This window comes from Oryctolagus cuniculus, chromosome 11 (genome assembly GCF_964237555.1).
Source record: "Oryctolagus cuniculus chromosome 11, mOryCun1.1, whole genome shotgun sequence".
Lineage (NCBI taxonomy): Eukaryota > Metazoa > Chordata > Mammalia > Lagomorpha > Leporidae > Oryctolagus > Oryctolagus cuniculus.
In genome coordinates this window covers 14,124,102-14,138,539 of record NC_091442.1, presented here as the reverse complement: position 1 = coordinate 14,138,539, position 14,438 = coordinate 14,124,102, and the positions used below count along the sequence as shown (strand labels likewise).

The following is a 14,438-nucleotide window of genomic DNA, read 5'->3' as shown; positions in this document are numbered from 1 at the left end:
CACAGCAGAAAGCTGGTTAGGAAGTGGAGCAGCCAGATCTTGAACCAGTGACCATATGTGATGCTGGCACTGCAGGCAGTGGCTTTACCCACTCTGCCACAGTGCCGACCCCTGACAGTGGTTGTAAAAGTGTTCCTAGACTAGCAGTATCAGCATTACCTGGGAACTTGCTAGAAATGCAGTTTCTCAGGCTCTATCCCAGACTCTGAATCAGAATCTCTGAGTATAGCACCCAGTAGTATTTTTTTGAAATAAAGATTTTTGTATTTGAAAGGCAGAGTTAGAGACAGAGACAGGGACAGAGGGAGAAAGAAGGAGACAGAAATCTTCAACCACTGGTTCACTCCCCAGATGGCCACAATGGCAGGGCCAGGCTGAAGCCAGGGGCCTAGGACTCCATCTGAGTTTCCCAAATGGGTGCCAGTGGCTCAAGCAGTTGTACCATTTTTCTCTGCTTTCCCAGGCACATTACAGGGAGCTGGATCAGAAATGGAGCAGCCAGGACTTGAACCAGCACCCATATGGGGTGCTGGCATCACAGGTAGTGACTTAATTTGCTCTGCCACAACACTGGCTCCAGCACCCAGTAACATTTTAACCTGCCCTTCTGGTGACCCTACTCACTAACGTTTTATCTAAAGATACAGTTTACTATATTTTCTTGTCCATTAGTTACTATAGAAATTCAGAGATAAAGTTACATTTCAATTGTATTATATTTTGCATGATTTTAAGTTTCCTTTTTACTCTTTTTGAATTTCTTGTACTCCTTTTAAAATTTTTATTTATTTATGATTTATTTGGAAGCCAGAGACCTGGAGAGAGATGAACAGATTGACAGAGACCTCCCAGCCATTGGTTCACTCCCCAGATGACTGCAGCAGCCGAGGCTGGGCCAGGCCAAAACCAGTTGTCAGAGACTCAGTTAGGTCTCCTACATGGGTGGTAGTGACCCAACTATGTGAGCCATTCGTAGCAGGAAGCTGGAATTGGAAACAGAGCTGAGCTTTGAACCCAGGCACTCTGATATAGGATGTGGGCATCTCAAGTGATGTACCAAATGCCCGCCTCTCTCCTGTATTCTTACCAGAGTATTCTAGAAACACATAGAATATGGAAAATGATATTAGACAAAGAAAGAGCCACTCTCTTAAGTAAAGAAAATATTCTTCATAATTACCTTAAGCTTCAAGAAGGGCAATCTATCAGGATAACTCACATGTTTCCTTCTTGGCAGTCTCTTAAAGTCTTTCTCGTTTCCTGATAGGCAGTGTTTAATTATGAAACAGATATTCTCTTCCCTCCTCTGAAGGCAGTGGCTATTTTGAAATGAACATTTTACCCAAAATCGAAAATAGGAAATAATTTAATCAAGAGCAGCAGAGTTTGATGCTGACCAAAAAATTGGTATGTTCTTCTGAAACAGAATACTTAATTCCACTTCTGGAATTGAATTGCCTAGGATAGAATTGTATGCCAAGTTGAAAAAACCCTGAAGATTGCCCTTAATGCTTAAGATGTGTGATGATTACAGTATAAAAGGTGTTTGGAAATGCTACATTCTCAGAAGTTGATATTTCATATTCTAAGAACAGATCACACCTTTGGAAAAGAATGTTACTTTTAAGAGAACTCAGACCTTCTCATTTTCCCAATCTGTACGCAGCCACAACAAAACTGTAAAGTTAAGGAAAATATAAAAAATCCACAGCTGAATTGTTCAAGTGCGTTGCTTTGAGATGACCACTGTATTTCAGTTAAAACAGAAGGCCTTTGTGCAGACTTCTCATTTAATCATAGATAATATTAAAAAGATCTGAACATTAATAAAATCAGTACTTTTTTATAAAAAAAAGTCTTAAGGGAATTGACTTCCCTTCTTTATTCCCTTTTTTTTTTTTTTTTTAAGATTTATTTATTTATTTGAGAGGCAGAGTCTCAGAGAGAGGCCGAGACGGAGAGAAAAGTCTCCAGCAATGGCCAGAGGAGCCAGGAGCTCTTCCTGGTCTCCCACACGGGTGCAGGGCCCAAGCACTGGACCATCTTCCGATGCTTCCCCAGGCCATTAGCAGGGAGCTTGATTGGAAGCAGAACAGCCGGCACTCAAACTGGCGCCCACATGGGATTACGAAACCACAGGTGGAAGCTTAACCATCTCTGCCACAGTGCCGGCCCCTGATTTTCCTCTTTTAAAGTGTAGTCTGTGGTTACGATGCAATCACTAATAGTATTTGGTGCCAGTTTTTGATTCATACTAAGACTTACCATTGCTTTTTTTTTTTTTTTTTTTTTAATTTGCCTTAAAAGCAGACAGAAAGCTCCCATCCACTGACCCACTCTCCAGATACCCACAATGGGCCTGGGCCTGGGCCTGGGGCTGAAGCCAGGAGCTGAGAACTCATTCACTGTGGGTTTCAGTGACCTAGCTACTTGAAACATAACTTCGACTTTCCAGGGTCTGCATTAGCAGGAAGGTGGAATTGGGAGTCCAGTTGGGACTCAAAACGAAGTGCTGCAGTATGGGATGTGGGCATCTAAACTGCTAGGCCAAGCACCTGCCCCACCCCTCATTGCTTTCATTTCATCAGTACAAGTGTTGAAAGGGTGAGTAATGTCTTAGAATTAATGTGAAAATAGTTTGATCTTAAAGATTACCCTAAGAGGATATTAGGGATCCCCAGTGGTCCCCAGGCCATGCTTTGAGAACTGCTGATCTAGAAGCTTGCCATACTCAACTCAGTCCTGGGATAAGGATATTTCATAGGTAGTGTGTACACTTCCATCTGAAGTTCATAGGTCTGGATGTATGGTCATCTCTTTTTCTGTTGTGTAAAGCCACTGAAAATCGTTGCCTGCTGTCATCGGTAATTACAAAATGGTGATATTTCATCATTCGTTCTCCATTAACTGAAACACTTGTGTAAGGAAGCACTTCATTAACTGTCTAAATATTCTCAGATACAGTTTAGGTAGGAAAGAGGGAATTCAGTCAGCCCTCATTATGTGCAGGGGATTGGTTCCAGAACCTCCAGCAGATACCAGAATCCACGATGCTCAAGTCTCTTGTATAAATTGGCATGGTATTCGCATATAACCTCTTCCCATATACTTTAAATTGTCTCTAGGTTCCTTGTAATATCTATTATAATATAAATACTATGTATAGTTATTTTCTTTTTTTAGGGAGTAATGACAAGAAAAATTCTTTACATGTTCAGTGCAGAAGCATTTAAAATTGTTTTTAAAGATTTGTTTATTTGAAAGGCAGAGTTAGAGAAAGGGAAACACACACACACACACACACACACACACACACACAGATCTTCCATCCTCTGGTTCACTCCAAATGGTTGCAAAGACTTGGGGCTGGGCCAGGCCAAAGCCAGGAAGCTGGAACTCCATCCTGGTCTACCATGTGGCTAGCAGGGACCCAAACATTTGGGCCATCTTCCTTTGTTTTCCCAGGCACATTAGCAGGGAGCTGGTATTTTTCAAAGTAATGAATGTATTAGTTTACTACTGTTCTCTAGAGATATCCAGGTTGGTTTTTTTTTTTTTTTTAAATATCTTTACGATTTTCCAGCCCTGGAAAAAGCCATGCTTTGAAGGAACTGTGGTTCCTTTTCTGGGAAATGCTATTTAAAGACCACAGTGTGGCTACTGTGTGTGCACATCATAGTTAGGTTACTTTTTTTTTTTTTTTTTTTTTTTTTGACAGGCAGAGTGGACAGTGAGAGAGAGAGACAGAGAGAAAGGTCTTCCTTTTGCCGTTGGTTCACCCTCCAATGGCTGCCGCGGCCGGCGCGCTGCGGCCGGCGCACCGCGCTGATCCGATGGCAGGAGCCAGGAGCCAGGTGCTTTTCCTGGTCTCCCATGGGGTGCAGGGCCCAAGCACCTGGGCCATCCTCCACTGCACTCCCTGGCCACAGCAGAGGGCTGGCCTGGAAGAGGGGCAACCAGGACAGAATCCGGCGCCCCGACCGGGACTAGAACCCAGTGTGCCGGCGCCGCTAGGCGGAGGATTAGCCTATTGAGCCGCGGCGCCGGCTAGGTTACTTTTCAATGGACAAAACCAAGAAGTGGGTTTATTACAAACTCATGAGTTCTGATGCTATTTCCAGTACAGATTGAATACTTCTAGTTTTTTACTTCACTGCTTTGATCCTATGTCTGTAATTCCTTTCCCCCGTGCCAAATATCTTACTTCCCAGCAGTATCAGTGTAATTACTCATTTGCTTTGCATTCCACAGCGCACATTTCAGGCTGAGAATGACAATACCAGTACTTCTTTCCAACGATTACTGAAAATGTCTCAGTAAAAATTTGTAAAGATTTGTGTTGTAGTTATCTTTGTCCTTTAGGGCTTATCCCAGTAGAGAGATACGATAAAATTACCGTGTTATAGTTTGAAATAATTGCTGTGTGGTTATTATATAAACTCAGATATGCAAGTAGGTTGTTTGATTTCTTTTCTGAGTATGGCTTTTTTTTTTTTCTTTTTTCTTTTTGACAGGTAGAGTTATAGACAGTGAGAGAGAGACAGAGAGAAAGGTCTTCCTTCCATTGGTTCACTCCCCTAATGGCTGCTATGGCTGACACTGCAGCGATCCGAAGCCAGGAGCTGGGTACTTCCTCCTGGTCTCCCATGGGGTGCAGGGACCCAAAGCTCTTGGGCCATCCTCCACTGCACTCCCAGGCCACAGCAGAGAGCTGGACTGGAAGAGGAGCAACCAGGACTAGTAACCGGTGCCCCAACTGGGACTAGAACCTGGGGTGCCGACGCCACAGGTGGAGGATTAGCCAAGTGAGCCATGGTGGCGGCTGGCCTTTTTTTTTTTTTTTTTTTTTTTTTTTTTTTAAGATTTATTTATTTATTTGAAAGGCAAAGTTACAGAGAGAGAGGGGGAGAGACAGAGAACTTCCATCTGCTGGTTCCCTCCCCAAATGGCCAGAATGGCCAGAGCTGGGCTAGACCAGAGCCAGGAGCCTGGAGCGTCTTTTGGGTCTTCCACGTGGGTACAAGGGCCCAAGTACTTGGTTCACTCCCTCATTGGCTGCAACAGCCAGAGCTGTGCCAATCCGAAGCTAGGAGCCAGGAGCCTCCTCCGAGTCTTCTCATGTGGGTACAGGATGCCAAGGACTTGGGCCATCTTCTGCTTTCCCAGGCCATAGCAGAGAGCTGGATCAAAAGTGGAGCAGCTGGGACTCAAACCGGCACCCATGTGGGATGCTGGCACTGCAGGCAGCGGCTTTACCCGTTATGCCACCGCGCCGGCTCCAATTACTTTTTCTTATTACTGAATCCACAGCCATGACTTTAAATTGTGATCTCATTGAAATCTTATGGAAAATAGAATTAAAAGATAAAGTTATTTTAGTATAAAATTTTTTGACATCTATGCAATGTTAAAAAATATTTATTTATTTGAAAGGCAGAGTTACAGAGAGTCAGAGGCAGAGAGAGAGGAGAGAAGTCTTCCATCTGCTCGTTCACTCCCCAGGTGGCCACAACAGCCAGAGCTGCACACTGATCCGGAGCCAGGAGCTTCTTCTGGGTCTCCCACACAGGTTCAGGGGCCCAAGGACTTGGGCCATCTTCCACTGCTTTCCGAGGCCATAGCAGAAAGCTGGATTGAAAATGGAGCAGCTGGGACCTGAACAGGCACCCATATGGGATACCAGCACTGCAAGCAGTGGCTTTCTTTACCCGTTACGTCACAGTGCTGCCCACCCCGTGCATTTTTTTTATAATGCATATTTCCACTAACTTTTTTTTGAAAGATCTTTATTTATTTATTTGAGAGGTAGAATTACAGACAGAGGGCGAGACAGAAAGGTCTTCTGTCTGCTGGTTCACCCCCAAAATGGCCGCAGCAGCTGGAGCTATGCCAATCCGAAGCCAGGAGCCAGGAGCTTCCTCCTGGTCTACGTGGGTGCAAGGGCCCAAGCACTTGGGCCATCTTCCACTGCTTTCTCAGGCCATAGCAGAGAGCTGTATCAGAAGTGGAACAGTTAGGACTTGAACCGGCGCCCATATGGGATGCCAGCACCACAGGTGGAGACTTAGCCCACTTTGCCACAGTGCCAGCCCCTCCACTAGCTTTTTGAAGATCCCTCATATGCAGTGATTTCAGATTTTTTTCAGACCAAAGCAGCCTTACTTCCTAATTTATTTTCCATAACCTACTCTTACATTCTTTACTCTGCTTTGTTTGAGTTCTCAAAGATGCTTTCTTTAGTCTTTTTAGCTTCACCTCCCATTTTTTTCTCACATGAATCCTTGACTGTTCTATAGTCCATATTCCTGGGACATTAAATGTTGAGAAGACAAGGAAAAAGGTGTGTGTCAATTTTCTCACCCCCATCCAAGGAAAGCGTTTCTATTGGAGCTGTGAAAGGAGTATTTGTTCCTGTGGCCCAGTGCTTCTCTAAGGAAAGAACGATGAAGCACCTTTCTCACTAAGGTCATTCTCCTCGCTCAGCATGAACACGCACTGATAGCTCCCGGTGCTCCACTCCTCAACTGGCATACAACACAGCCCACACCTCCTGCCTTTGAGGACACACATCACTCCAAACACCAGGCATTTTTAAATGGAAGGCCTGTCTCCTGTCCTGTCCTCATTCTGCTGTTGGCATTTGATACTGATGTTACTGAGATCAGACTGTCATTGTCGGGGAGGGAGGTGTTGAGAAGATGATTGAGAGAGGAGAAAGCTGACCCATCGTCCCCTTCTGCACTGCTGCTGCGAGGAAGATGCTGCGCCAGTGATGGTTGTCCTGTACATCCAAGTTTTTTCACTGAGATCTAATAGATTTCACATTCATTTAGAAGTTCAGTTGAATCTCTGTGTGTGGAAGCAGATTATGTCTGTGTGCACCAAAGTGACCGCTGTTTTGGTTATGTCTGGTAGCTAAGATCACCAGAGTCAGGCTGTTGGAGTTCACATTCTGAGTTTGCCGTTAGCTGACTAGCTTTGGGGCAGTTTGTTCTGAGTTTCATTTTCCTCTTCTGTAACGTGGAGATAGTGCTGGAATTTGTAGGCTAGATTTTGTCTATGAACTACACAGGGTAGTACGTGTAAAATGCCTGCAGCATTAATGGACTCTTTATAAAGGTCAACTTCCTCCCCTTTCCCTCTGTTTTCTTTTCATCAGATTTGGTCCATGGACTAAATTTCAGGTACCTAAACCTTCTTCCTAGTAATTTGTCTTTGGTTTCCATTGCAGAAGTAGGGGTCTGTTCCCAAAGACAACTTGCTCTTGAAAGGACAGATTTACAAACTGCTCCAAAACAAAGGAATTAAATTGATTACTGATTGGAAATTGAGTAATGAAGTCATCATGGGAATGAATCATCGTTAAAACATCCTAATGCTTTCTTTCATTCTCTTACATCTCTATTCAATATCATTTTTCCTTCGACCCACTTCTCATGAACTGTGCATGTTACTTTTGATACTTTTGAAATCTTAAAGCTTTCCAACTACTTCTGTTGCAACAACGCACATTTGCCAATAGGTGCCGCCCTTTCACTTCTTGTGTGTGTGGGCACCCCTGGAATCTCGATAGAGGTTGCTGGCTATGTAAAATGGATGGTAAGTTTGCCTCATCAGCCCTGGAGTTTGACACTGAAGTGAGTTTTCTTGAAAATAGGGTACTTCATATCACAGACCCGTATAATGAAATGAAATTGTATCAGAAGAGTGAATGGCCCTGGCTTTGACTAGACCCTTGAGGACTTCCAAGTCCTCTTTGAATTTTGGGTTTGTGATCTGTAAATCAAGCAAAATACTCATACCACCTGTCCTGCTTTTCCTTCAGGGTGGGAGGAGGAACAAATGAAATGTAGGTAGCCTAGTTTATTTGAGCCTAGTTTACTTTCAGAACTATGGTAGAATTCTCTTGGCAGAAACTATAAAGGTATTATTTCACATTGCATTTTTCCTTTGTAAGAAAAAGATAATTAGCTCTTTGATGACAAATAATCCAGAGACAGAAAGGCCCCAGGAGCGGTTAAGTCCTCCTTCTGGTATACTTTTGTCTATGGTGATAGCAATACCATCATCACTTATCCTTCTGGTATACTTTGTCTATGGTGATAGCAATGCCATCATCACTGTAGGGTTATGTCACATTTAATGTAGCTAAAGACTCATTCATATTTTCTTCTTTTGTTTGGTGAAGCTTACAGTGTTTCCGTAAGGGAACAGGCAAGGCTTCTTATCCCCTTTCAAATGTTGAAGATTCTGAAGTCTAGAAATGTTTTTATTTTATTTTACTTATTTTTTTGAAATTATTTATTTATTTTAGAAGTCATAGTTTCGAGAGAGAGAGAGAGAGAGAGAGAGAGAGAGAGAGAGAGAGAGAGATCCCCAAGTGGCCGCAGTGGCTAGAGCTGTCTCCTTGTCTTCTTCCCCTCGCCTCCCCTCCTCGTCTCCCTCTCCTCTCTCCCCTCCCCTCCCCATTTCCCTCTCCTCTTCTTCCCCCTTTCCTTTTCTCCTCCCCATCGTCCCCCTTCTCCTTTCTTCCTCCTCCTCCTCTCCTCCCCTTCTCCCCTCCTCCTCCCTTCTCCTTCTTCTCCTCCTCTTTCTTCTCTCTCCCTGCCCTTCAAAGAGATAAAAATAAATAAATGTTTTTTAAAAAGAAAATGTCATGTCAACTAAAAAAGGCATTATTTTTTGAAGAGTGCTTTTTGGTTTTGACCAAATAGAACCTCTGTGATAATATTGATGACCATGGTGGAGCAGGCTTACTGGCTGCAGCCAGCATTTGATGCATTTTCTTTGTGATCTGTCACAGCCTGCCTGTCAGTCTCATTCAGGCACTTGTTCCCAGACTTTCCCTCTCTGTTGTATATTTCCAATCAGGATGGGCTTTTCTGTTCATTTGCTTTTCTTGTCCCGGTGATGGATACTGAGTACTTCTAGTAATTTCATATTAGTCTTATTTTAGATTCTATTGGCAGGGACACTCACTCTTTAAGGCTGGGTTATAAAACTGCAGAAGTAATTGTTGAGAGTGGGTGTTAGCACAGTGATTAAATGCCCACAGGCTGTATCAGAGTGCCTGTGTTAAGTCCCAATTCCACTAGCTTCTTGCTAGTGCCTACTCTGGGAAATAGCAGGTGATGACTCACATACTTGGGTCCCTGCCCACCTGCATGGGAGACCTAATTAAGTTTTGGGCTCCCAGCTTGAGCCTGGCCCAGTCCCAGCATTTGAGAAGTGAACCAGCTGATGTAAGATCTCCATCTGTCTATCTCTGTCTCTTTGCCTTTCAAATAATGTAAATTTAAAAAAAAATTTTTTAAATAAATGGTGATGGGTCAGTGTTGCGGCACAGTGGGTTAAGTCACCACTTGTGATGCTGTCATCTTACATCAGAGTCCCAATTTGAGTCCCAGCTGCTCCACTTCCAGTCCAGCTTCCTGCTGATGAGGCTGGGAAAGCAGCAGCAGATGGCCCAAGTGCAAGGGCACTGCCACCCATGTGGGAGACAGGGTGGAGTTCAGGCACCTGGCTTCAGCCTGACCCAGACCTGGTTGCTGTAACTGTTTTTCTCTGTCTCTCTTTCTTTCTCCATTATTTTGGTTTTCAAATAACTAAATAAATTTTTTAAAAAATAAATGATAAAAATAGCAGCTAATAGGTATTGTTATGTATTAGGTCCCTGTAAATGTTTTGTCTCATTTGCTTCTCACAGTATCTTTGCACAATATATCTTTAAAAAAAAAAAGATTTTATTTATTTATTTGAGAGGCAGAGAAAGGGAGAGACAGAGAGAAAAGTCTTCCATCTGCTAGTTCACTCTCCAAATGACTGCAATGGCTGGAGCTGGGCCAATCCGAAGCCAGGAGCCAGGAGTTTGGACCATCTTCCTGCTTTCCCAGGCCTTACACGAGAGTTGGATCAGAAGAAGAGCAGGCGGGATTTGAACCCCCACCCATGTGGGATGCCAGCGCCGCAGGCAAAGGCTTAGCCTGCTATGTCATAGCGCAGGCCCCTGCACTATATATCTTACTCGCACTCATTTGGCAGAGGTTTAGAGATGCTACATCCTCCTCATAGTCTATGATTAGTAAATGATAGAACTAGACTTTCAGTCCAGATTTTCTGATGCCAACACCAGTATTTTTCTCAGCACAATACTGATTTTTTGTGTGTGCAAAGCACTGTTTCTGTACTGCTGGTGAGTGTCATCTGATTTAGGTGCTGCACATTTTTTCTGTGAGGTGCCCAGCACTTGGCAAACAGCCATAGCACACAGGTGCTCGAATGTGTCATTCGAGCACATTGGTGTTCTCTGCAGATCTTTTCTTTGTTGTAATATGTATTCATCTGTGCCTGTAGGAACATGTTAATTATAAATTTGATAGATACAGAATTTAGGTTTTTCCTTCTTCTTTGGCAGAACTTTAGTGGAAAACGTTGATTGGAGCTGCAGTGTGGGAATCCCCTAGATTGAAGTTGGATGCAGTGTGTAAAGCATTTAGCAATGTGCCTGGCATTCCCTTTCCATTATTAACATGTGAATTCCGAGTGACTGCTTATACATAGTGTAAAGTGAGCAGTGGGTTGGGAGTCGGGTCTCAGCTCTGACAGTAACTAGCCTTGTGTCCTTAAGCCCAGACCTTTTGGGAGCTCTGTTTCTTCCTCTGCTAAAGGGAGATTAGAAAGTCTCCAAGAACCCTCAGACTCTCTTGGATTTGGTTTGCTGATCTTTGTCTCCCCTGGGAGTGCTTTAAGCCTGAAAGAGACAACCTATGAACAGCCTGTAAATGATGCCCAGTGCTACATGTAGAAGGACTTTCCTTGTTCTTTCAGAGTGCAGGGAGGTGTGTGTGTTTGTTTGTTTGTTTTTAATATTTATTTATTTAAAAGGCAGAGTTACAGAGAGGCAGAGGCAGACAGAGAGAGAAGACTTCCTTCTGCTGGTTTACTACCCAGATGGCTGCAAGAGCTGGAGCTGGGCTGATCTGAAGCCAGGAGCAAGGAGCTTCTTCTGGGTCTCCCATGCGGGTGCAGGGGCTCAAGCACTTGCGCCATCTTCTACTGTTTCCCAGGCTACAGCAGAGAGCTGGATTGGAAGAGGAGCAGCCAGGACTTGAGCCAGCACCCATATGGGATGCTGGCACTGCAAGCAGTGGCTTTACCTGCTAAGCCACAGCACCAGCCCCCAGGGAGGTGTTTTGGACAAAAGGAGACCCAAATGAGCATGGGAGGTAGGATAGCATATTAACCAAATGCCGAATGGACCTGGATTCAACCCTGGCCTATTTATGAGATCTGTAACTCTAGGCAATTTGCTAAGCCTGGAAAGAATATACTAATCACATTTTCCTCAGGGTTATTGAGAAAATTCAATCTAAACTGCTTTTAAAGTGCTTAGCAGGGTACCTGACAGAGTAGACACTCAGTGAAGTGTCAACACCTAAGGCGTGAGAGATGGCTGAACTACCAGGAAGGGAAAGCAGGAGGAAGCCCTAGCTCTTATTTTACAGTTTTGTTGAGGGCCCTGCTGTCGCAGCTCCCACTTCATGGCCCAGACAGCTTCCTTTGAAGTGGTTATTGAATGCCCCTGCTGATCTCAATTCTGTTACGGCTTGCTGGTTCCTAGGCTTTAAATAGCAAGTGTACTGACTCAAAACATTAATACACCTGTGCTTTCTCTGACCAAATTGCTTCTCTTCTGTGCCTACCTGGAAACCATGAGACCTGGACAGTTCCCATATGGGTATTCTTTTTCAAAAATAGTTTTAATGGTAATAGTGCAGAGATATAAAGATGGAGAGAGAGACGGGGGAGACACGGGAGCCAGCAGCTGTCGAGTGGTCATGTTTGTATAGCTGAGTTCCTCTCGCACACAACACTAGACCTGAAGGTAGCCAGTTGCTGGGCAAAGGGCAAACTCAGGTCCACTTTTTCCATTTGCTCTTTCCTTAGGAAAGTCATGGCAAAAATTACTCTAGTATTTTATAGCCTTCAGACATGGAGGTATCTAGTCTGCATTTAGGAAATTCAAGGGACTGACATTTAAAATGTCAGGAAATTTGCTGTCTCCTCCCAAGTGCTCTTATTCCCAGATATGGCAGGAGCAAGCACAAGGTTATTTTCACACGTTGGGAAGAAACGTTCCATTCCAGATTCAAGTGGAGGTTTTCCACTTTTGGAAGTGCTGCTGAGGCTGTAATTATAAACTAGGATTAATTTAAAATAGTTCTTGGGATGAATTAGGATCTTGCAATAAAAGTCCTATATACAACCTGTCACATTATCTGTGGTAACTCTTCCTTGTGCCAGCTTGGTTAATGAGGGTAACAGCTACGCAGAAGTTTATTGCCAAAGGAATGTTTAACAGTGGTACTATGAATTCAGCACTTCATGAGAGGGAATATTGCTGAGAGTTGGTGGTATTTGAACAATCTGTGGCATTTAATGTATAGTTCAATATCCAAGGTATGCGACGCACAGGGTTTCCCCTTTTTCCGTTCTGCCATTTCTCTGCCCATCTGTTTTGTTCTTATGGGAAATGAAGATGCAGCAGGAGACCCCAGTCTCGTCTTCATCCTCTGACTTCTGGCCTTTTTCCTTCATCCCCCTCTCTCTGCTCTCTTCCTGGGTCTGAACAAGGCTGGATGGCTTCAGCCTCAAGGAAAGCCTTGTGTTAGCCTAGATGACCTTTAAGGTTTCAGGCTTGAGTCTGTGATACTCATCAGTGGACTCTTAGAGTTATTCAAGTGGGATAGAACAGTGAGCACTGAGCATTCAGGGTAGGCATCCTCCTCGGCGGGACGCAGAGCAGGCAGCCGTGCTCACCCGTGGCTGTGGTCACACCTCTGACCCTGCGGTCTGTTAGGACTCCAGGAGGGAGAGCGCTTGCAGTGTTCACAGTTTGGATCCCGCAGTGGGTATAAGCTGTCCCAGTCACTGCCGGTCCCGTCTCCTGTTTATTGTTAGATAACTGGCTTGTTTCTGTCACCTGTGCCTGACCGACAAACATTCGTGTTTGTGACCTCTTCTTTAACCAATTCGTGGAATTTAGGTGAAATCCAGCTTTTTTTTTTTTTTTTAATATTTATTTACTTATTTGAAAGGCAGAGTTACGCAGAGAGAGAGAGAGAGAGAGAGATCTGGTCTTCCATCTGCTGGTCACTCCCCAGTTGGCCACAACGGCCAGAGCTATGCCGACCTGAAACCAGGAGCCCGGAGCTGCTTCTGGTTCTTCCGCACAGGTGCAGGGGCCCAAGCCCTTGGGCCATCTTCCACTGCTTTCCTAGGCCATAGCAGAGAGCTGGATTGGAAGTGGAGCAGCCAGGACTGGAACCAGTGCCTGTATGGCATGCTGGCACTGCAGGTGGCAGCTTTACCCACTTTATGCCATTTTTTTAATGCATTATTTTTTAATGTTAATGAATGTTCTTTTAATGAACATCTCTGAAGAGTATATCCTTAGAATTAACTTCCACAACTACAACTATTGGGTTAAATTGGTTATACATTTAAAATTGTAAAACATATTGTCAAATTTCTCTGCTATTGTATGTAAATTGCCAATTTGTGTTTTTTATCTAATTTTTTCAGTTTTCCTTATTGATTTTAAAAAGTTCGTCATGTATCAAATAAGATTATAAATCTTTTAACATGTGATAAAGATATTTTCTCAGCTTTTGAAAACTTTATATAGTGTCTTAGACATTTTAAGTTTTTATATATTTCAATTTATTAGCTTTTCCTTTGTGGTTTCTGGAATTTTATGTCATGCTTAGAAGTTTTTCACATCCTAAAATAATAAAAATAGTAACTTCTACTTTGTTTTAGAATTTCTTTTTTCTTTTTCAGTATTTAATCCATCTGGAGTCTGTCTTGGTATAGAGTGGGGCAGCCATCCGGCTTCATATTTTTCTAAACAGGCAGCCACTTTTGCTAACAACCAAGGATTGTAAGAATTCATAGTTAATTTGGAATTACCAAATCTTGATAGCATCTAGTATCCAAAAGAAGCTTGTTTTTACTGATAGAAAGTTTCCACTTTACACTCTGACTTTCAAAATTGTTCTGCCTTTAAAACCTCCCCAAAGGAACTGCGAACAGAGCACCATATTGGTTTTGGCATTAACTTTAATGCATTTCAAATAAGCTGATTCTACAGAATTCGATCCACAGTACTCCTATGTCTTGATGCTTTTCTGCCAAGCAAAATTGATTATTTCTAACCAAAAGGCCTTCAGTGCTGAACTGAAAAAAGAAGTGAGGCAGGCCTCCTAAGGCTGACTGTGGATTATATAATTTGGCGTCAAGTACAGCGCTTTTTGTTCCTCTCTTAAATTTCTGTTCTCTAGGCTCCATGTGCTGGGGAACTTTTGGGGATTCAAAATCAGATCCTTTCTGTCCAACTTTAGTAATTGTATCTCTAATTTTTTTTTTTGATAGTCTGA

At 43.4% G+C, this 14,438-nt stretch overlaps 1 protein-coding gene and 1 long non-coding RNA gene across 4 annotated transcripts in view; both read left to right on the top strand.

The window, feature by feature from the left end:
- STK4 (serine/threonine kinase 4) overlaps positions 1-14,438 on the top strand; it is a 102,813-nt gene that overhangs the window by 63,742 nt on the left and 24,633 nt on the right. The window lies entirely within an intron of this gene.
- LOC138844288 (uncharacterized) lies at positions 1,881-6,467 on the top strand. The gene is made up of 2 exons (XR_011379872.1): positions 1,881-3,683; positions 4,052-6,467. It is a non-coding gene; the product is annotated as an uncharacterized lncRNA (long non-coding RNA).